This window comes from Lactuca saligna, chromosome 8, assembly GCF_052625555.1.
Source record: "Lactuca saligna cultivar CGN05327 chromosome 8, ASM5262555v1, whole genome shotgun sequence".
NCBI lineage: Eukaryota > Viridiplantae > Streptophyta > Magnoliopsida > Asterales > Asteraceae > Lactuca > Lactuca saligna.
The window spans coordinates 80,128,740-80,151,163 of record NC_136424.1 but is presented as its reverse complement, the minus strand read 5'-3'; positions in this window follow the sequence as shown (position 1 = coordinate 80,151,163).

Here is a 22,424-nt window from a genome sequence, read left to right as displayed (position 1 = left end):
TTCTGCCCAAAGATATTGAGGTAGATTCGCATATGTTAGCATGGTTCTGGCAGCTTCGCATAGAGATCGATTTCATCTTTCAACTACACCATTTTGTTGTGGAGTATATGGTGATGAGAAATTATGCGAAATACCTTTGTTTGTGAGAAAATTGTCAAGAGTTTGATTTTTAAACTCCGAACCATTATCACTTTTAATTTTTCGTACATTCTTCTTCAGACTAATTTCAATCTTTTTGATCAAATCAATCATCGTCTGAGCAACTTCAGATTTCAACCTGAGAAAAAACACCCATGTGAATCTAGAGAAATCATCTACAACAACTAAAATTTACCGCTTTTTATTTATTGTTGCAACAGTTGATGGTCCACATAGATCAATGTGAAGAAGTTCCAATGGATCTAGTATCTTTGAATCTCTCACAATTGGATGACCTTTTCGATGTTGTTTTCCTTGTTCGCAAGCTGCACACAAAGAATCATTGTCAAATTTTAGTACTAGTAACCCTCGAACTAAATCTTCAGTTACAAGTTTATTTATATTCCGAAAGTTCAAATGTGACAATCTTCTATGCCAAAGCCAGCTGAGATCATTAGATGCTTTTGATAGTAAACACACAGCTGGTTTTCCCACAATTGGTTTGATGTCCAGTGTAAACATATCACCATATCTTTTGGATTTGAGAAGTATTTCATTTGTCTTTGCATTTGAGATGATACTTCCTTCTTCATTAAACACAACTTGATTTCCAGTACCCACAACAAGTTGTGACACACTTATCAAATTATGTTGAAGTCCTTCAACATAAGCAACTCTGTTTACTGTGAAGTTTCCATTTGTGACTTTCCCATATCCTTTCACTTGACACTTGTGATTATTTCCAAATTTGACAACTCTAGCATTTTCCAAGCTTCGGTAATCTCGCAAATTTTCCTTTCTTCCAGTCATATGACGAGAGCAACCACTATCAATATACCATTTTGTATCATATTGCTCGTCACATATCACCTACATTTATTGAAAAAATTTAGGAACCCAAGACTTATTGGGTCCATCATTAGTAGAATTAAACAACTTTTTGGAACTTAAAAACCATGTTTTCACTTTGTTTGTAACAGAATCCATTATATCAACATCATCAGTTCTAGATATTGAAATATAGTCATTCAATAATTTGGGATTCTCATTGATTGTAATCTTATCCTTCACAACATTCGCATTTTTGATAACTGGTTTCCATTTTTGAACCGGAACTTGCGAATTATGAGATAATGTACTAGCAGTTGAAGAATTATTTGTGAACTTATCAAATTCACTTTTGATTTGTTGTTCTGAAAACTTTCCACTTTGATATTTCTTTCCTTTCCCTTCAAACCAATGATTGATCATACTTACATCAGACTTTCCTTTGATGTATGAAACTTTGGTTGGTTTTGATATTGAAGGATTTGGAAAATTTGGTTGTTGTGGTGAAAATTTTGCTTTGACTTGAGTTGAGTTCTTCAAACTTGATGAAGTATTCGTGAATTTGTCAACATTTGGAAACTTTTGATTATTTGCAAATTTTTGCGAATTCTCAAATTTTCGATTGTTTTTATATTTGCGAATATAAGGAACTTTGTCAACAGAATTTATTTGTTTATGAAAACTTGAAGTTGTTTGTGTGCTTTTATTTTGAAATTTTGATGATGTTTTTGAAATTTGTTCTTTTTCATTAGTCACAACTTGCCAGAATATTGATTTTCTTGCTTGTCTTTTTGAAACATTATTTTCTGTTGAATAATTTCCAACCATCAATTTGAATTCTTGAGAATTTAATTTCACTTCAACTTTTGAGTTTTCAGCTTTTTCAAAAGTTTTGTTTGATTTTTCACCTTTAACCACCCATTTTTGTAATGATTTTTGTTTTTTGAAACACATAAGGATTTTGGGTTAAATTGTTTTCTTCTGTGTTTTGATTTGCGAAAAAACCTTCAGTTGTGGACTTTTGATTATCTTTTTCAATCATTTTATTGAACTCAGGATGAACTTTCTCAGCATTTCCAGTAGTGACAAAAACTTGATTTGGAAAAATAGTTTTATCAGTACATACAAAATTTGGATATACCACTGTATTGGTTTCCAAATAATGTGCACCTTTGTCATTTAATATTTTGTCAAATTCTTTTGTATTTTCAAACACTTGATCAACCACAACCCTTTGATGTGTTTCAGTTGAATTTTTCTTTTCTTCTTTATGTTTATCAGTATCATCAGATTTCCAGCTTTCAACTTCCACATTATCAAACTTACAATGTTGCGAAGTTGAAGATTTATCAACTTCATCCTCTACTATTGAATCAACTATAATTTCTGTACCTTTGATCTTAGATGTGATATTAATGATTGACAATTGAGAACAATCAATCTCTTCTTCTTCTTCTATTTCACTGATTTCACTCACATTATCAGAATTTTCATCAATATCAGCATAATTGAATTGTGAAGTAAGAGTTGAATTTTCGGTTTTCTTTAAGATTTTCACTTGTTCACTTTTTGTCAAACTTTCATTTACAATGTCAACCAACTCATCAGCATTCAGAAATTCATCAATTTTGACAATACCATATGAATATCTATCATCAGGTATTTTGTCAAACTGAGCAATTGTACTTTCACAATCATAAGAAACAACATCAACTTTTTCACGTTCATACTCAAGAAAAGGTAAAAGTTTCCTATGTTGTTCTTTGCTAATATCAGAAGAATGATGTAAAGCTGTTAATTTTGCATACAATCGTTTTGCTGAATTACAATATATGTTTCTTTGTGCTAGCAACAACCTAACATCATTAGAAAGATTATTCCTATCACAATCTATATTTTTGATTTGCAATTCCAATTTTTCAACTCTGCTCTTCTTTATTTCTAAATCTCTTCGTGTCTCACTAAGTTGCACATTTAATTTCTTAGCTTCATTACTAGCAGACACAATAACAGAATCAAAATAAGCCACAGTATCATCAAATGAAACAATTTCAGCATCATAAGCAATTAATGGAATATTAAAAGATTCAAGATTTGCGCGTACCTTGGTTGTCATGGGAGACTTGTCAGTGGATTTAGACATAAAACATTGTCCTGAAATATTCTCTTCGCAATCCTCAAAACTTGCGAACATTGCTCCATGTGTGGGATGCTTCATTTCTTCATCATCAGATCCTGAAGACCAGATCCGATAAGTTCCACTCTCTTCTTCATTAGATTCTCCCTTAGCAACTAAAGACACTCCTTTGGTCTTTGCACGTAATTCTTCAATCTTTTCGGAGTAGTATGCTTCATCTTTCACTTTTTCTTTCTTTTCTTCTTTCTTTCGCAACATGCAATCAGCTGCGAAATGATTCGCACCATTGCAATAGTGACAGTAAATTCCTGAATTACCCTTCAACTTTTTCTCTTCATTCGCATTTTTCTGTTTTTCATCTGTTTTCTCCATTTTCTTCCTCTCCTCCCCTCCAGTTCTTGTGACATCACTTTTCACATCACTATTCTTTCCTTTTGGATTAAAAGGCTTTTTGAAAAACTTTTTAACTCTGTTGTTTGAATAGTATGCTACTGCTTCATCATCGGAGTTCATCAAAAATCCTTCTACATCTGAACCATCTTTTTCATCAGTTTCTGATACCTTTGAAACAAGAGCCAAAGGACCACCAACAGCTTGTTTTGATTCTTCATACATTTCTGTGACCTCACATTCATGTGTTTTCAGTTGATTGTAAAGATCATTCAACGTAGTTGTATCAAAACTTTGTTGATTATTAATCATCATGCTCACACTTCGCCATTCCTTGCAAAGACACATAATGAAAGTTAAATTGAACTCCATGAGAGATCTAGTGATACCATACCTATTGCATCGAAACATAAGCTCATTCAGACGATCATAACAATTTTCGAGAGTTTCTGTATCCTTTTGTCTGAATTCCTTCAGTTCAACTAGACATTGCTTCACAGAGTTGATCTTCGTCTTTTCACTACCTTGATACTTTTCTTTTAGAGTATTCCAAATTTCTTTTGCTGTTTTACAACTACGAATGTAATTGTAAACCACAGGAGGTAGAGCACCTCTTAGTTCTCTCATGCATCTCTTTTCATTATTCTTCAGTCGATTTCGTTGTTCTTCAACATCAGTAGATCCAGTGGATGATCCAATTGTTTGAACATTAGCAGGAGCTTGTACTGTTCCATCGATACACTTCCAAAGTTCTTCATCAATTCCATTTAAGTAATCTTCCATTCTATCAGCCCACTGATCATAGTATTCTGGAATTAACATCGGAATTTTGGTTGAGGAACCAAGCAAGTGAGAGAAAGAAGTCATTGAATTCATGTTGAAGTTCGCCATTGAAAGACACAGAAAATATCTGAAAACTTGATGAATTTCAGAATTTTATTAAATGAATTGATCACAAATCACTAATCGATTACTCGACTTAACAATTCAAATGCAGAATCAATTCAAATCTGAAGATCAAAAGTGATTTTCAAAACTAAAAAATGCGCGGAAAATTTTGAGTAAATTTGTAACTCAAAAAGCAAATGATTCTTATACGAAAATCAGATCTAAGCAGTTTGAATCCTGCTCTGATACCAATTGATGAGAATTGTTATCGAGTATTTTGAAAAGAAAAGATAGATTTGAATGATTTAAGATGAAGAACACAAGGAGTAAATATTAATCAGATCTCATATTGATTAAGACTGATTACAAAATAAGCAGAAGTGAGTTCTAGCATCCGTCCCTCTACTTCTAGCCTAAGTCTCTATTTATAGGGAACAAACAAAAAATGTACTAAGTCTATACATTTTCACTTCGCACAAAAAAAATGATTTAGTAAAATAATACAAAATGCAAAACAACACAAAACACCCTATTCGACTTTTTACAATATACATCAACAATCTCCCTAATCGTTAACTCTGGTTTTTACTCATTTCCCTAATTTCGAAAATTTCTTAGTTTTCTTCTAAATTGAAGAACCAATTCTTGATTTTTCACATTAATGATGAGGGAAACATGTCAAAATGTTAAGGTCTTTCAAATTTACTTTTTGATTGTTAATCTACTATATTGTTGAAGGATTTAAAAACTTTAATTTTGTAAGATTTTATGCATTAGTTTTTAACGTGAGAGTGAGTGAATTTTGTTTTAAAACTGGAGAATAATTAATTTGTTCTAAAATATCACTTGGGATACTATTAGAGTTTTTTACAAAATAATTGTTGTTGAAATAAATATTTACCAAATCAATGTTGTTTGAAATATATTTACCAAAACATGGTAAAATTAATAAAGCCCCGTATTGCATTTTTATCAGAGGAGAAAAATAGATTTGAAGTGAAGCCCATGTCCTAGTTCTTCAATGTTAGCTCCCAAATTCATACCTATAAATGTTTATGGTAGCCATTAAGGTAATCAAAACTCACTATTTTTTATTTTTTTTTTATTTTTTTTTTATTTATTTTTTTATTTATTTTTTTTAAAAGCGGGGTCATAACAACATTGCCATGTTTTGGTAATTAATTTTGAAATTACCGGTACTTGATAATTAAAATATAAAACTACTATGTTTTAGTTTAAAACTCTACTATTGGGTTTTAGGAAACCAGATAAATTATCTCAACCCTATTTATTTTGATAATTTTACAGGATGTTGTTTGTTATGAAATATTATTAGTCTCTTTTAAAAGATTTTTTTTAATGTTTTTCATAAACAGGTAAATCATGGTCATTGACAAAAAATTTAGAATGGTAATTTCTTAAGATTCTTGAAGAATGAGATTGTTAGTAAAAAATAGGATTTTGATATTATATATATATAACAATTTAAAGTTTTGTATTTTGTAGAAAACCAAGCACTGTTTTGAAAACCAAACCGGACCGACCGGTTGAACCGGTTTAACCGGGAACTGGCTGTGGTACCGGTTTTTTAAGGCCATAAAACCGCTTGTAAGTCAAACTGGAAAAAACCGGCGGTTCAACCAAAAACCGGTGAAAACTGGTGTGGTCTAACCCCAAAAAACCGATGGTTTTAAAAAGATAGATATAAAATTTGTACCGAGTGAAAACCAAGGGAAGGGTCCCATTTTTATTTGAGACGTCCACTCTTTGTTTCCATGCATCGTTAGTGCTCGACTTCTTTATATAAAACTCTAAAAGACCCGGCTTCAGTTTTTTTTGCGATGTGGGACGTGGGAGCAAAGTAAATAAACATATAACAATTACAATGGAGTCTCCGTATTCCACTCTACACTCAATACTAGGATAGCTTTTTTCTTTTTTCTTTTTATTTTTTCTATTTATCTTTATAACAAACATTTAAGAAAGAATCATATAAATTATTAAAACACAAAACTTAAAAATATCTTGTTTTATTTTAAATCGTAATATATATATATATATATATATATATATATATATATATATATATATATATATATATATATATATATATATATGACATCATCCGGTTCATCCGGTTTTTGAGACTGGTTCGACCGGTCGAACCAATTGAACCATCGACCCGGTGGGACGGCCGGTTTGACGTCCGATCCGGTTTCAAAACATTGCAACCAAGCGATGTTGCACTTTCAAGAGAGAGATGATACTTTCAAGTTGGAAGGATCTATAGTTTTATTAAGAATTAAAATTGGTTGAATGTGGACCTGATTTGAGTGTGTTTCTCTACCTTTATAGTTTGTTTAGTACACAAGAATGAATATTGAACGTCAATACAATATCTAATATGTATTGTCATACTGGTATCTTCAAGATAGTTGAAAAAACTTAACCATTAAGAATGACGGAAATTCTTATAGAATACAATAATTCTTAAATAATACATGTATAATTTTATCGAATGATTATAAATTCTTAAAGAATGTGTGTATAATTTTAACATTGATCAGGATCATTGGAAAAACCACAACAATTTTGTAAGAATTGTAACAAACTCTAAAAAAACATGTGTATAATCTTGAGACATTTCAAGAACATTGAGAGAAAACACAATCATTCTACAATAATGATAAAACAATTCTTAAAGAATGTGTGTATAAATGAATTTTTGTGAACCTTGAATTAATAAGCTTGGAAAAAATCGAAAAAATGGATTTTCATGAACCTTGAACTCTTAAAGAAAAGATAGATATGAATTTTCAAAAATTATATTAAATCTAAAAAGATATTTAGAATGAGTATGTATTCTTTAAGAATATAAATCAAACTAATTAAAAATCATGTTAATTGAATTAATTTTAAAAGTCATATTTTTTTATTTAAGAAATTAATGACCCCTTAAAATCAGAATTTTTCTTTTATAAATCACGTTTATTCGACTAAATTATCATTTTAATAATTTTTATTTAATCACATTGTAAATGCTACTCCATATTAATAACATAAACCCTAATATATATCCTTTCATTTTTTTATCCAGTAGCTTAGAATTATTCTTATGACCACACAATATATGACATTCACAAAATATATATATATATATATATATATATATATATATATATATATATATATATATATATATATATATATATATATATATATATATATATATATATATATAGGTTCTATGGAAAACAAAAAACCCTAAAAAAAGCCCTAAAAATGCATAAAAAATACTTGGAGATCACAATTTTTTTTTGAATTTTTTTATGAAAAAATTGCATATTTTCAAATAAATTCGTTGAATTGTTTTTATTTATTTAATTTTAAATTGATTTTTTATTTTTTTAAGCGAATTTATTAAATAACCTGTGATTTTTTTTATAAAAAAATTCAGAAAAAAGTTTTGTAATCTCTAAGTATTTTTTTTATGCATTTTTATGATTTTTTGGGTTTTTTGTTTTCCAAATAACCCTTCGCTATATATATATATATATATATATATATATATATATATATATATATATATATATATATATATATATATATATATATATATATATATATATATATATAGGTTCAGGTTCATTTGAGACCATTCTAATTTTGTGAGACCGTGAGACCAAATCTAAAAATAATTTTAAAGTGCAAAATAAATGGAAAAATCCAAAAATTCTTTTTTTAAATATTATTTTCGGAACTTGAATTAACTAAAAAAAATAAAATAAAATAAAATAAAAAATAAAAAATAAAACAAAAAAAAACAAAAAAAATTCCGTTTTTTTTTTTTTTTTTGAAAAATACGTGAAATATTCTAAATAGAATATTACACTGATATATTCTAAAAAATAATTTTAAAATGCAAAATAAATGAAAAAATCTAAAAATTCTTTTTTTAAATATTATTTTCGGAACTTGAATTAACTAAAAAAAATAAAAAATAAATAAATAAAATTCTATTTTTTTTAAAATACGTCAAATATTCTAAATAGAATATTATACTGTACATATTCTAAAAATAATTTTAAAATGCAAAATAAATTGAAAAATCAAAAAATTCTTTTTTTAAATATTATTTTCGGAACATGAATTAATTAAAAAAAATTAAAAAAAATAAAAAATGCATCTCACGGTCTCACAAAACATAGGTGGTCTCAAATGAACCTAACCTTGTATATATATATATATATCCTCTGAGGACTCGTTTTAAAGTGATGATTCATGAGTATACCTTAAAAATTTGTAAAAGAATCTAAAAAATTACAAATTATAAAATCGAGCACAGATCTATGTTCGGGAGAAAAAATTTTACATCATTAAAATTGATTCATGATTTAATATTAATTTTTAATTTAGCATCATTATGATCTATCATTAAATTTTAATGATCCGATTTTTTTTCAATTTTTTTAATTTTTTTCCTTGCGAATCCTTACTTTAAAATGAGTTTTCACCCGATCTCTATATATATATATATATTGCTTTTTAAGGTGTATAAAATTTCCGTGCCTTTTTAGTGTTTTTTGGTATGATTTAAGTCACTCAATTGGTGGTGTTTTGTGTTTAGTGGCCACTTGGTAATGGATGAATAAAAAAACAGGTGAAGTGTGCATTTTGATTCGATACAAAATGATTACACTTTGAAATTGTGTTGAACATTGGCTAATTACAAATGTTCATGATCTCTTAGCAAATCAAACCCAAAAAACCAAGAGGAGAAAGCGGAGGAAATCAAACCAAAAATACCAAGATGTAGATGTGGAAAAAGCAAATCAAAATGTTCTCTTTACTTTTTTTTTTTTTTTTTTTTTACAATCAACTATATAAAAATAATTAAAACTTTCTCAAACTTTTAAATAAATTTTTATTCTTAAAATAAGATTATACATAAAAAAACCTTCATTTGAATAAATAACGTAACATTCGTTTGTTTCAAATCGTAAATCATAACATCAAATCAATAAACAACAAAAGTCTCAAAACAGTGATGAAAGAACCTTAATTTGTGTTAAATATTGAACAAAATGGCAAAATACTCAATAATGAGAATTAGATGAAAATATGATGTTGTGACTTTTTAAATTTAACATCTAGTTTTGGGATGTTTCTACTATCGGGATAGCGGGTCGTAAATGGATAGAATAAAGGTCTTGGGTTTCAGGAGAATGAAGTTTAGACCGTATCAGATGTTGATAACACTGGATTAAGTGATTATATCCCTCGAATTGTGCTTCGATGCCAAAGGGTAAAATGAGAAAAGTTATAAGGGATTAAAGTGATTTCTTTACTATAACAAATCAAAGATATGTAACCCTAACTTGGTGTTTTGATTAGATTTAGCTTCATGTTAGGTTTTTTGTTCATTGTATGTTATATTCAGAGTGTAAAACATACATCCTTTAGGTTGCATATTTCTTTAAGTGTTAAGTGAAATTCCATAAGCATATAATTTTTGTAATCTATAAAACTCATTAGTGATATCAGAAAATTTGTGTGTCAAATATTGAAAGTGCAAAAGTTGGATCAAACAATTTTTTTTTCAAAGATTTGTTCTCACGATGTAATAGTGTCTCTGTCACGGCATCAGCTCAGCTTAAAACTGGAAATTCAACATTTTCCACCTAATTTAATCTGTGTCGTTAATTTTTTGGTAATTATCTAATTTGAATTCTGCCAAAATCCAATTTTTTGCATGATAGGTTTAAAATTGATTAATATTTAATTATAGGATTAATTAAAACTATCCTTATGGATTTAATAACTAATTTAATTATAAGATTAATTAAAACAATAATTATAAATCCATGATAGGTTTAACTTGATTAATTAATTATATTATATGATTAATTTAGATAATTAAGTATATATATATTTATTAAATGTTTAATACTATATGTATAAGAAAAGTCGGTTGAATCAATAGTTGGCCTCATTCACAAAACAATGCTATAAGATGGGTATATGGAAACAATCTATAAAAATTAACGTTGACTGAATCTCCTTTTCACCTACCGATCATTCGCGTGGTGGATGGTTGTTTGCCGAACGAGATTGATAGGACTATTAAAAGTATAATCTATAAAGTATTAGAACATTCTTATAAAATCACACTCTAGTTACTTTAAGAAAAATATGAAAATGTATGCTAATAAATGAAAATTGGCATTGTTTCTTTATGAGTCGTTAGTCGAGCGTGTGTTGTTAACCAACACACTAGTATGAGACTATAAAGATTAAATGATGAAACAAATGGTGTTTATAATTGTTGATGATGTGTGGTTAACTGACACATCAATAAGAGATTATAAATCAATCGGGGGTGTTTGTGTGGGTTTACATGGTTATTCACATCTTAATCGTGATCCTCGACATCCGAGTCACAATTGGTAAGAGCATAATCCGATATTAAACATGTCATTGAGAAAATTCAATGAATCTCAAAAGATATATGAATTTCATGCGATTTAAATTGGTGAAATGTTTCTACCAACCTAAAATAGTTTTGTGATATGACTACCATATCCCTCTTCATATTATGAAATGAAAATATAGATCCTAGCCTTAATTTAATGGGTTAATAATTAAGAATTAAAATCAACTAGCTTGAATTCTCTTTTTTCCCTATATGTCTTATGAAGAAAAAATCGGCATTACTCGTTCATTTGGAAATGTTTTTCCTCAATCATCTGGAGATGGTATTCCACATTCGAGTCAATGTGAAATTGTCTTCCCTTCCTTGGGTAATGGCGGAATTTGTAACAACAAGATTCAATGCGCGAACAAGGTTTAAAAACTCAAACCTTGATAAGATTAATGTATGCTTCGAACAAGATTCAACGCGCGAACAAGGTTTGAAAACTCAAACCTTGATAAGATTAATGTGTGCTTCTAATAAGTTAGTCCAGTCAAGTCTGGTAAACCATTCTAGACTTGAAGATAATATTCAACAAAGTATTCAAGTAAGTAAAAATGAAGTAAGATCGAGTAAGATCTAAAGACAGTTTTTAAACAAGTAGAATGTAAGTGAAAGAAATTTAACTTGCAATAGAGTTACAAATTGGTGTGAAAAGAATATTGATTACTTGCTATTATTGGTACATAATTCATGAATCATCAACTCCTTAAATAGCAAATGAGAGAAATAGTACAACCCGAGAGAACATTCTAAGGATTAATTAATACTAAGTGTTTGACAATTCTTACACTTAAAAGATTTACTTGATTTGGTCCTAAGAACTGTTACATCAACTAAAGACAAAAAGCATTAAATGTTTGTACTGACTCAAACTTCAGAAACATCTTCATCTCGGATTCATAAAGACTTCAAAGCTCTTCACATGTCGAACTAAGTTATTGACTTTGGGTTTTCTTTGGTTTGGATTGTTAGAGGTTCACTTATTATGCATTAAAAATATCCCCCTAAGTGAACTTAGCAATCAGTCAACTTAGTTGGCATCATCAGATACAAAAAGGTAAGCACTATGCAGCCAGCTTCGGACTTCCAGATACCATTTAAGGTAGTCAATGAACTTCTTCTTCACATGCTCAAGAGCGTCACTTTTAGCAGCATTGGTAATGAATTTTTCAAGAATGTTTAGAGGAACGATATGTTTATTAAGAACTATGAAAAATTCTTTTCGATTGGTTTTCTTCTTGCGATAGATGTATCCGAGCTCAACTTCTTCAATTGGGCCTTCTACCAAGATTTGAGCTTTAGGCAGTTCATAAGTTATTGTTGCCAACACTTTCTCTATTTTGAACAAGTGTGAAAACTCAATGTCAAACCTGCAAAATTTAACTACATAGTCCTTCAAGAAGTTCATAGTAGCACTGTAAGCTCCCATGCTCGAATGATTGGATTGGTGGTCTCGGAAGTGAACAACGATGTGAGAATGTCATTGGGATTGATGGATGGAAAGTCAGCATCTGTGATAATGAGAGTTTCTTCCTTGTTCCAAGAGATGTAGTATCTGCAAAACATGCAGTTGAGATCAAATTTACTTTGAACCTTGTTTCTGAAACCAACGATCTTGGTGATTCGCTTCTGAGACCATACTTCTTTTTGAGGACGTGCATTAGTGGAGTACAAAGTTCTCAACCTCTTTCGCTCTATCCTGATGATAGTCTGTGGAACATCATTCAGATGAAGATGAGTAAATTTGATGTAGAATTTGCCATGTGGAGAGATTAAGAGATCGATTTTGTCGGAGTCTTGTGTGGGAAGATCGAAGTACATGAAAGGGACAATATTAATGTCGTGAATGATTCCTTCTTTAAAGAGAGGAAATATTCCCAACACCGGATTCAGATTGTCTTTCAAGGCTTGTATCATCATGCTTTCCTCCAATGATTGATAAATCTACTTTTAGGACAAGCCTTTGGACTTTTTGAACATCCTTTATGAGCTGTTAGTTTCAGAAGCCATTTTCTTCCCTTTGTCTTGTGATGAATTGTTTAAGTCAGCAGTGACTTGTAACGTTTCGGATATTATGAATTCTAAAGGAGGAATGATCAGGGGCTCGTTAGGAAGATCATCTGGTTTCCGTGTTGGATAACCTTCAACGATTGGAACAATTCTCGAAGCTAGGATTGGTTGCAATGATGCGTGCAATAAGCTACACCTAATTTTATATTTATAACCTAACTAACTCAACTAACTAAATTGCACCTAGGGAGTGTACCTAGTCAAATTATAGAATAGTTTGGGTAAGTAGGGTGTCGATCACATGGAACGGTTTTGACTAATGTATTTATCTACTACTAAGTTAACCTAATTATTAACAAAGAAAATGGATTTATCTAATTTTGCAAGTTTATATGAACGTAATTCTTTAACACAAACTCAATCAATAAACAAAACACTTATGTTAGTTCGAATCCACTTTCACTGAATGGGTTATACATTAGCTATGACAATTATTGTTGGTATCAATTAGGATTGTATTAGCAATTTAGTTCTAAATCTACTAATATTAATTAATTCATGTAGTCTATGTATGGTCACACAATAGTTAACACAGAATCAATTATTAAATGAGATTGGAGCTATGTAAGATTGATTTGATAAACACACATTATGGTCATAATCATGAGTTCTCAAGCACAGCTTAATTTTAATAATTCAATTGCTTAACTAAGATTGGTTTGATCTTAGCTCTAATAAACTAGTATTCACTGAATTATTAGGTACTCAAATTCATGTAACTTCATATTCACTAACTACACAAAATAAGAATTTTAAGCAATTAATTATCAACAAACATACTAGGTAAAATCAATCCAACGCAAGCATATTACCAACAAGTAAAGTCAATCTAATGCATTAAAACCATGAGTTCCAGCTTCATCTAGCTAACAAAAGCAGCTACATTTAGCTGGACATACTAGCAAATAAACAAGCACAATCCATAATAAAAAAAACATGTTCAAATGTACCAAACTATGAACCAAATTATGAACTTCTTCTCCCTTGGTGTTGAAAGCCAATTCCAAACTTTTTCTTCTTCTAAAAGTCATCTCGAGGAACCCTCCAAGGCAGCTAAAAGCTATTCAATTCGTAATGATCAAGTGTTTATATACTTTTCCCGAAAGTTGTGATTCACGTCGTGAATCCAGAGATATCCTTATTGGGCACGGATTCTTACTTCGCACGTATTTATCTTCTGGAAGATTCAAGTCCACGTCGTGAACTTGTGGTTCACGTCGTGGTTTTTGCTAAATTTGTGGGTTTCTTGGAGTCTCCAAAGTTCCATGGTTTGTCAATTTTGGTCCCTTTCTTCGAAAATGCTTAAATTTGGCTGCAAATAACAATTTATCTTTATAAGTACTATTATTCTATATAAATAACCAAATTATTCATAAAAATGTAAATAAATATTGCCTAAAAATATGTATAAATATGGCAATATCAGGAAACATGGATTGTATAGCTCAGAAGGCATCAATAGTCAGTTTTATTTTAATATTCTCCATTTTGCGACTTTACTTAAGCACATAAACCAAGGATTATGGCCAAGAGACAGTGGACCATATTGTATTTTCTTCTTCTGAGAGAACCTTTGTGTTACACCTAATTCCCAGTACGCATTTAATCTAAGCATTTCTGTATTTTCTTCGGTGACTCGACGATTTGGTGGCCCAACACGTCGAGTAGGGTTGCAATCCGCAAGCATTTTAAGTGTCCTACTCGACGAATCTGGAGACCGACTCGACAAGTAGGTGTTGTTTGAGGGAAACACTAAATTTGAGGGTTTGCACCCTATTTAAATGTCTTATTGCAGCCTCCATTGTCCCTTATGCTCCCAGAACATCTCGTATCAAAACCCTAGCCACTTTGAGTGATCTAAGACCATTTTTGGTGCTTTTGGGTGGGTGTGAAGCTTGGAAGCAAGGAGGAAGCTTGGGAATTCGAGTTAGGGCTTGTAGATCCAGAGATCTTATTCCATTTTCAGCTCAATCAAGGTAAATGCCCCCTATTTTGGTCTTTCTTTTGGTTGTTCATCTTTAGGGCTTAGATTTTGGGTGCATTTAGGGCCTTTTAAGCCACATCTGGAGTTGTAAGGTGATTCATGGAGTTCAAGCTTCAGATCTGAGTCATTGGAGGGGTCTCATGGCATAAAGGTGCCAACTTTATGTCCATGAGAGCCCCATGCATATTGTAGAGCACCTTTTTTATGGATTTTTGAGCCAAAAACCCCATGCATGTGCACCAAGTTTGGAACTTTACGTATAAAATGGACATTAGGAGGCCAGATCTATGATTTTGATGTGTTAAGACCCACTTAAATCGACTGTATGGTATTGGTCAAGGATGGACTCACCGAGTTGTTCTTGGGACTCGTCGAGTCGAGGCGTAATGACCACCCAATCCATTCTGTGAATGGACCAGTTGTCAGGGAAGGGAGTCCCGTAGATGTTTAGATGCAAAAAGGGCCCTGGGAACCCTGGGACTCGACAAGTGTACGAACAGACTCAGCGAGTCCTAGGCAATCTCCCAATCTGCGAAGATAGACTCGACGAGTTGTTCATACAACTCGGCGAGTCATAGACTGGACGTGTTCATATAAGGGAGATGAACTCGATGAGTTGTTCATACAACTCGGCGAGTCAAATGAAGGTGATGAGATATAAAAACTCTTTGATCGATTAGATCTTTGCAACAGGTAGATAATAAAAGTAAAACAATGAAACAATACTCAAGAATGGATTTGAATGAGTCGAATGATTAGAACGTTCAATCCTCAGCAGAGCTCGATAAAGAACATCCACTGTAGAGGATTCTAGGGTTACAAAAGATATCTTCTTGATTACATGTAAAACAAACGATCTATCAGTATTGAAAAAGATGCATGCAAGCATCTATTAATACACAAACCCTAGTAAAACAAGATACGGATGGACAGGCCCATGCCGTATACAAGATGGGCTAGGAAGCGAGCCCAAGACGCAACATCAAGTACCCAACAATCTCCCCCTTTGCTTCAATTGGGGCGAGACCTCACTCCAGCTTGCTTACCCCCGCGGCACTGGCTTTCTTTACAGTCTTGAACAGGCAGGGGATGATAGCAAGAAGTGTTTCTCGGAAGTGAATGTACCATTTGATCATATCGTTGAAGTACTTTTTATTACTATCTGAGTTCTGCTTGCACCGATTGATGATACCCAGAACATGCTCCAAACAGGTAGTGGTGTAAAGATGTTTGTCAGCCAAAGCAAATACGCATTTCTGACCTTTTGTCCTGGTGAACATGACTGAGTTCTGTTTCGGATCAATCTTTCCCATCTTTATTCGGTTTATATCGCTTGCAGAACTGACTGGAGTGATGATGGGCTTCTTCCTTAGAACATTAGCGACCTCTTGATCCAGCTTAGCCACCTCCAAAATATAGCAAACTAACATTCTCTTGAAATGGTCTATGATCGGACCATATTCTGCTTCATTGACAAGAAGAATGTTGTGCAAGACAATCCAATCATGAGGGTTTAAGTTAGGAAGATCAGTCAGAGAGATGGAATGCTCGGATTTGTCAGATCCCCTCAAGACCTTGAATCTAACATTGACGAAGTTGCCTTCACAAACAGGTTTGAGAACCCGAACGTTGGTTATCTTCTGTGCGCTCCATGTCTGGTACTGAGGTTGAGCGGTCCTCAGATAATAGTCTACAAGTTCCCTATCAAACTTCGGGTGAGGATGGGGAACTTCAGCTATATGAGCGAATGCATGGAAGATAAAGGCTTTTCGGGTCAGGGGCATGTCAAACTGGGAATCAACCGAATTGACACGGTCTAAGGAGATGACCGGTTTTAACCAAAGAGTGCAGGGGGACTCAATGGCTTCTTTGATAAGCACTTCGAGATTCCAAGGAGGAAATAAAGTTTTTCTGCTTTCAAGGAGATCATGAGCCTCCTTTAGCTTCCTCTCCTTGGCCTCGGCTTCCCTGACGATGCGAGCGTTTTCATCCAGATCCTTTTCTCTGGTCTGTTTCCTCACTAAGCTGACAATCGGTTCTTGATCATCACTTTCATCACTGTCATCAACAATTTGTTTGGCTTTGCTTTGAGCACTCAAACCTGATGCAGGAACAGGTGTTGGTTTGGGTGCTTTCGGAGGGACAAGTGATGAAAATGGAAGTGATTGAGCTTTGGAACTTGGAGGGGGTTTCGATTGATCTGTGGGCTTCTTTTCTCCCCCTTGTTTCGGATGATCCTCCTGCTCAGGAATGCCTTCAATACGGCTAAGCAGGGAAAGAGCAGGAGCGAGCTTCTCTGCAAGAGTACGCCTCACCGAATAGTTAAGAATCGGATCTTGGGCTTCGATAATATTAGACAAAGCTCCATGGACATTTGAAACACAAATCCTGACCACAGCTTTCTCAGACCAAAGAGAATCGATCTCCTTCTCGGCTTGGGAGAGCTGATGAGTTGCCAGAGTAAGCTCGGAAGATTTTCGAGCAAGCTCGTCCTTTGTGGTGGATTCGGCGACAAGAGTGGCTTGAAATGAAAGAAGACGATCCGCAACCGAAGATTGAAAAGATTGATTGTCTTCTTTGAGTTTCTGGCGGAAGCTGGCAAATTGGTCTTTTTCGGTTTCGAAAGAATGGACCAGCTTCTCCACAACGGTGCGAATCTTCTTAGTGTTTGTTTCTGATGCCGCCTGCAAAGACTCCAGCCAGATCTGGGCGTCTTGAAATAGCTTTTCGACTTTTTCGGTCGCCACAACACTAGCCTTTGTCGATTTATCAATAGCATCAGCAGCTGAGCTGATGGAGGCTTCGTGTGCTTTGGAGAGAGATTCCACCATTCCCTGAATGGCAGCCTCCGAAAAGTGAGATGTTGAGAAGAGGAAGAAGCCACAAGATTGTCAATCTTCTCGTGGAGTTCCTTGATGTGCTTTTTAGTAACTGGAGCATCATCATCATCATCACTTTGAAGTTGGTAGGGACTGTAGTAGATGGAATCAAAAACCGTATCCTCCCCTCCCAAAAAGGTTTCGGTTTCAGCAGATGGAGTGGGAGATAAGGGTGCGGTGGGTGGTTCGGTAGTGGTAGTGGGTTCGGGAACGGAAGTGGGTTCAGGTTGTGAAGTTGGAACCCCCGTATCAGATACGTTGGTTGGAACCTCACTGGTGGTAGTTTTGGTGGCTTCTGTGAAGAGTGGTGGGGGAATGGAAGTTGTTGTGGTTGGAAGGGTAGTAGAGGTAGTTATGGGGGGAATAGAAATAGGGTTAGATATGGAGGGAATGGAAATGGAGGAGGTTATGATGGGAATGGAAGAGGTTATGGTGGGAATGGAAGAGGTGGTTATATGAGAAGGGGAAGGAGGTTTTGATGAAACAGGTACCTCATGAGCAGGCAAGTGAGGAGGAGTTTCGCCTCTAGCCAACTCATCTGAGTCAGAATGGTTATCTTCTGATTCACTGGATGAAGAAGAGAGAATAAGTTTCCTCTTTGGCTGTACTTTCTTCTTCTTCGCTGGGGGGGAAAGATCTGTCTTTGAGGGTTTTCGCTTCTTAGGAGAAGGACCCTTTGCCCCCTTTGCTGCTTTCTTGATCTTCCCTTTCTCGGGTTTCTTCCCTCTAGCAGCTGGTTTATCTGCATCATTGATGGACCCGAAGGACGAAAGTCCTTGTAGGCCTTCATTATAACGCTCTCCTTGGACACCCCAGCGGACATAGAATCCGGAATGGATCCGACGAAGGAAAACTTGGTCGGATCGGTAACAATGATCTTGGTGGTGTGGAAGACACTGATGGAGGAGAGAAAGGAACCTGCAACTGTGGGAACGTGAAGTTTATCCATGGCCCACTTGGTGATTAGCGTCCAAAATCTGGCGTAGGACACCTCAATGTGGCGAGAGGAGGAGGCTAGGCTCTGAATGAGTTGTTGCTAGAGAACCGAGCCATAGTCAAGGTTGATGCCGTGATATAGACCATAAAGAATGGTCATGAACAACTTGCTGGCCCCATCAGAACCAGAACTGTGCTCAGGGAGCCCTTTAAACCGAATGGTGAAGAAACCATTCCATGGAGGAGGGAGACACAACTTCTTGAACTTAGTGACCGTCGTGAGAATCTCCATGTAGCCCATGTTGTAGAACATCGAAAATAATTGTCCTACAGTGATGGAGTTGGGATTAACCCTAGATTCATCGGCTTCAAAACCTAGGAGCCAATAGAATCGTTGCTTGGAGATGGAGGTCTTGTGAGAAAGAAGGTCAAAGTAGATTCGATCTACTGATCTATCATAATGGGCAGTGGAGAAGACCTGGGAAAGGCATTCCATGGGCACAATCTCGGCCTTGGAAAGAGCGAGCACCAATGGAGAGTATTTGAGACACTCCACCATGGGATACATATAATTCTCATAAGCTTTAGGGTTTAAATCGATCACCAAACTTTGTTGAGCGCGGATGGGAAGAATGTTGGTGCGGGAAGAGGTTTCCTGAACAGATGAAGAGTCTGCCATTGTTGAATGTGGAAGATGATGAACACTAGAGTATAAATCGCCTTATATTGCTCGTTTGATTTTTGAATCCTGTAAGTATGGAATGAAGCAGAGGTGTTCCTTTTATACTGTGGGTAGAGGAAAGAGAAAAATCATCCCCCAAATCTTCTTGATACACGAAACGGTTTTGGATGTGACAGAAACGCGACGGTTGGCACCCCCGATGATTACGCATGAGAGAGAAAAACTGTTCCGTTTTGCACGCGTGCCCGTCACCTCACTATTGAAGCCATTACTCTGTCGGCTAAGTCAGCATCTTATCTGTTAAATAGCTGTCATCCAAACACAAGATTATAATGGAACCGAACGAGATTTTTGGAAAATCAAAGATTTTCGTGCATAGAGTGTGAAAGATAAGGAAATAAAGCGAGATATATGTGAGAATTTGTTATGTCAATATAGACACAAAACAGTTGATCCCGGGCACGAATCACTTTCTTCAAGGTCAAGAGAGACCTTAAAGTGTCTATATGGATTCCCGTTGAATTACGATCAATCACTTTCTAAGAAGTGTTGAAAGGCATCTTTTTATAAGGCTTAAAAGGGTGGCTTTCGCTTCAATTTAGAATCCCGGACCTTGACATAAGACCGAGACTAAATGAAGTACCTGTGAGACCGATGTGGTCTGTTGAACAAGTAGGTTGGATTATGTATATAGTGACTTATTGAAGATGTGTGATGGTGAAATCTCAAAAAAAAAAAATTAAACTGGATTCTAAGGGAAGAAATGTTATGGTAAATAACAATTTCATAAGAATCTCACAACTAAAAAGAGATTTCATGTTTACCGTCAATTCATGTTAGGTATTGGATTTTGGGTTTCACTAAGCACGTAGTGACACGAGGCTTAGATCATAAACACAGAGATTGTGTAACCATAAACCTCAGTGGTTAATTCTGAGAGTCTCAAGGGTTATGATATGAGACCGAAATCTGAGGGAGAAAAATATGGAGGTGGTGAAGAGAAACGATAGTACCTCTGCTGAAAATAGTGACCAAGCAGTAAACTCTTAACCCATATGAGAGAAGAGTAAGGTAGCTCAGGATTAGAATAAATGGAGCAACCTTATTGGGAAGACAAGGTTTGTATATACCTAGTCATTAAGGCTTTTATTCAAAATTAGTTGAGGCTTTGGACAACATGTAGCAGCATGCTTCTAGGGACGCTTAACTATTAAAAAATGTGAGAACGAAACCTGTCCCATCGATATTTAAAACAAGAATGAAAGAAAAAAAAATATTTTTGGAGATTTTAAGTTTTTGAAAAGAGAAAAACCAAACAGAGTAAATAATAAAAAAAATTGAACCGAACTCGAAATGGACCAAACGCTCGGTTCATTTCGGTTCCTAAAAAATATTTTTGGATTTTTGGAAAACAGCTTTTACAAAAGTTTACAACCATAGACAACGCCTTTTTGAGATTGAGCGAAAATATGTGCAATGGGACCGAACCCGAAATAGACCGAGCTTTCGGTTCATTTCGGTTCCCATGTGAACCGAACCCGAAATAGACCGAGCGTTCGGTTCATTTCGCTTCTAACTTTTAACTTTGAGATGGTGTTTTTGGTACCGATTCTGATTCCATCATTCCTAGATCTTGAAGGATTTTATTGAAACTTGCTTCAGGTAGGGCTTTGGTGAAGATATCGGCCAGTTGATCAGTGGTTCGAACAAAGTGAATTTCGACATTTCCATCCTCCACATGATCCTTAATGAAGTGATACCTCAGTGATATATGCTTAGTCTTAGAGTGTTGCACTGGGTTATGATAGATCCTAATTGCACTTTCTGAATCGCAATATAGTGGGATCTTTTCATGTTGAGTCCATAATCTCTGAGCTGGCTTTGGATCCATATGACTTGAGATGTGCAAGAGGCGGTTGCGATGTACTCTGCTTCGGCTGTAGAAAGGGAAACGCAAGTTCGCTTCTTTGACTGCCAGCTGACCAACTTCCCATCAAGGAATTGGCAACCCCCTGTGGTGCTTTTCCTGTCTAAACCACATCCTCCAAGGTCTGCATCAGAGAAGGCTTGAACGAAGAAGCCTGAGTTGGATGGATACCATAGACCGAGAGAGGTAGTTCGTTTCAGATACCTCAGTATATTTTTCACTGCAAGCATATGTGGTTCTCGTGGGTTCGCCTGAAACCTAGCACAATAACATACGGAAAACATGATATCAGGCCTGCTAGCAGTAAGATACATTAAGGACCCAATCGTCTGGCGGTATAGCGTAATGTCAACTGCCGGTTTCTCCAGCGAAGGTGTGAGTTTGGTGTCGAATGCCATTGGAACTTTGACCTTTGAGTCTCCCATCATACCAAATTTGGCAAGAAGAGTTTTGGTGTATGCTTCCTGGTTGATAAAGATGCCTTCGGGTCACTGTCTAATATCTAAACCAAGGAAAAAATTAATCGGACCCATGGAGCTCATTTCAAATTTAGTCTCCATCAGCTTTCTGAATTCAGCTGTTAAGCTGGGATTCGTTGAGCCAAAGATGATATCATCGACATAAATTTGTACAATCATAAGGTGGTTACCTTCCTTCTTACGAAAGAAGGTTGGGTCAACCGAACCTTGTTTGAATTTTGACATCTTTAAAAACTTAGTTAGTGTTTCATACGAGGCCCTAGGTGCTTGTTTCAGACCGTAAACCGCCTTGTCCAGAATATAGCAGTGATTTGGGAACTTCTCATTGACAAAAGCAGGAGGTTGCTCCACGTAGACTGTTTCTTCGAGTTCTCCATTCAGAAAAGCGCATTTGACGTCCATTTGGTAGACCTCGAAGTTTTTGTGCACTGCATAGGCAAGAAATATTCGAACAGATTCCAGCCTTGCAACTGGAGCGAAAGTCTCTTCATAATCAATTCCTTCTTTTTGGCAATATCCTTTCACCACTAAACAAGCTTTGTTCCTTATTACATTACCTTCCTTATCCATTTTATTTCTAAAGACCCATTTGAGACCAACAACGGAGGCAT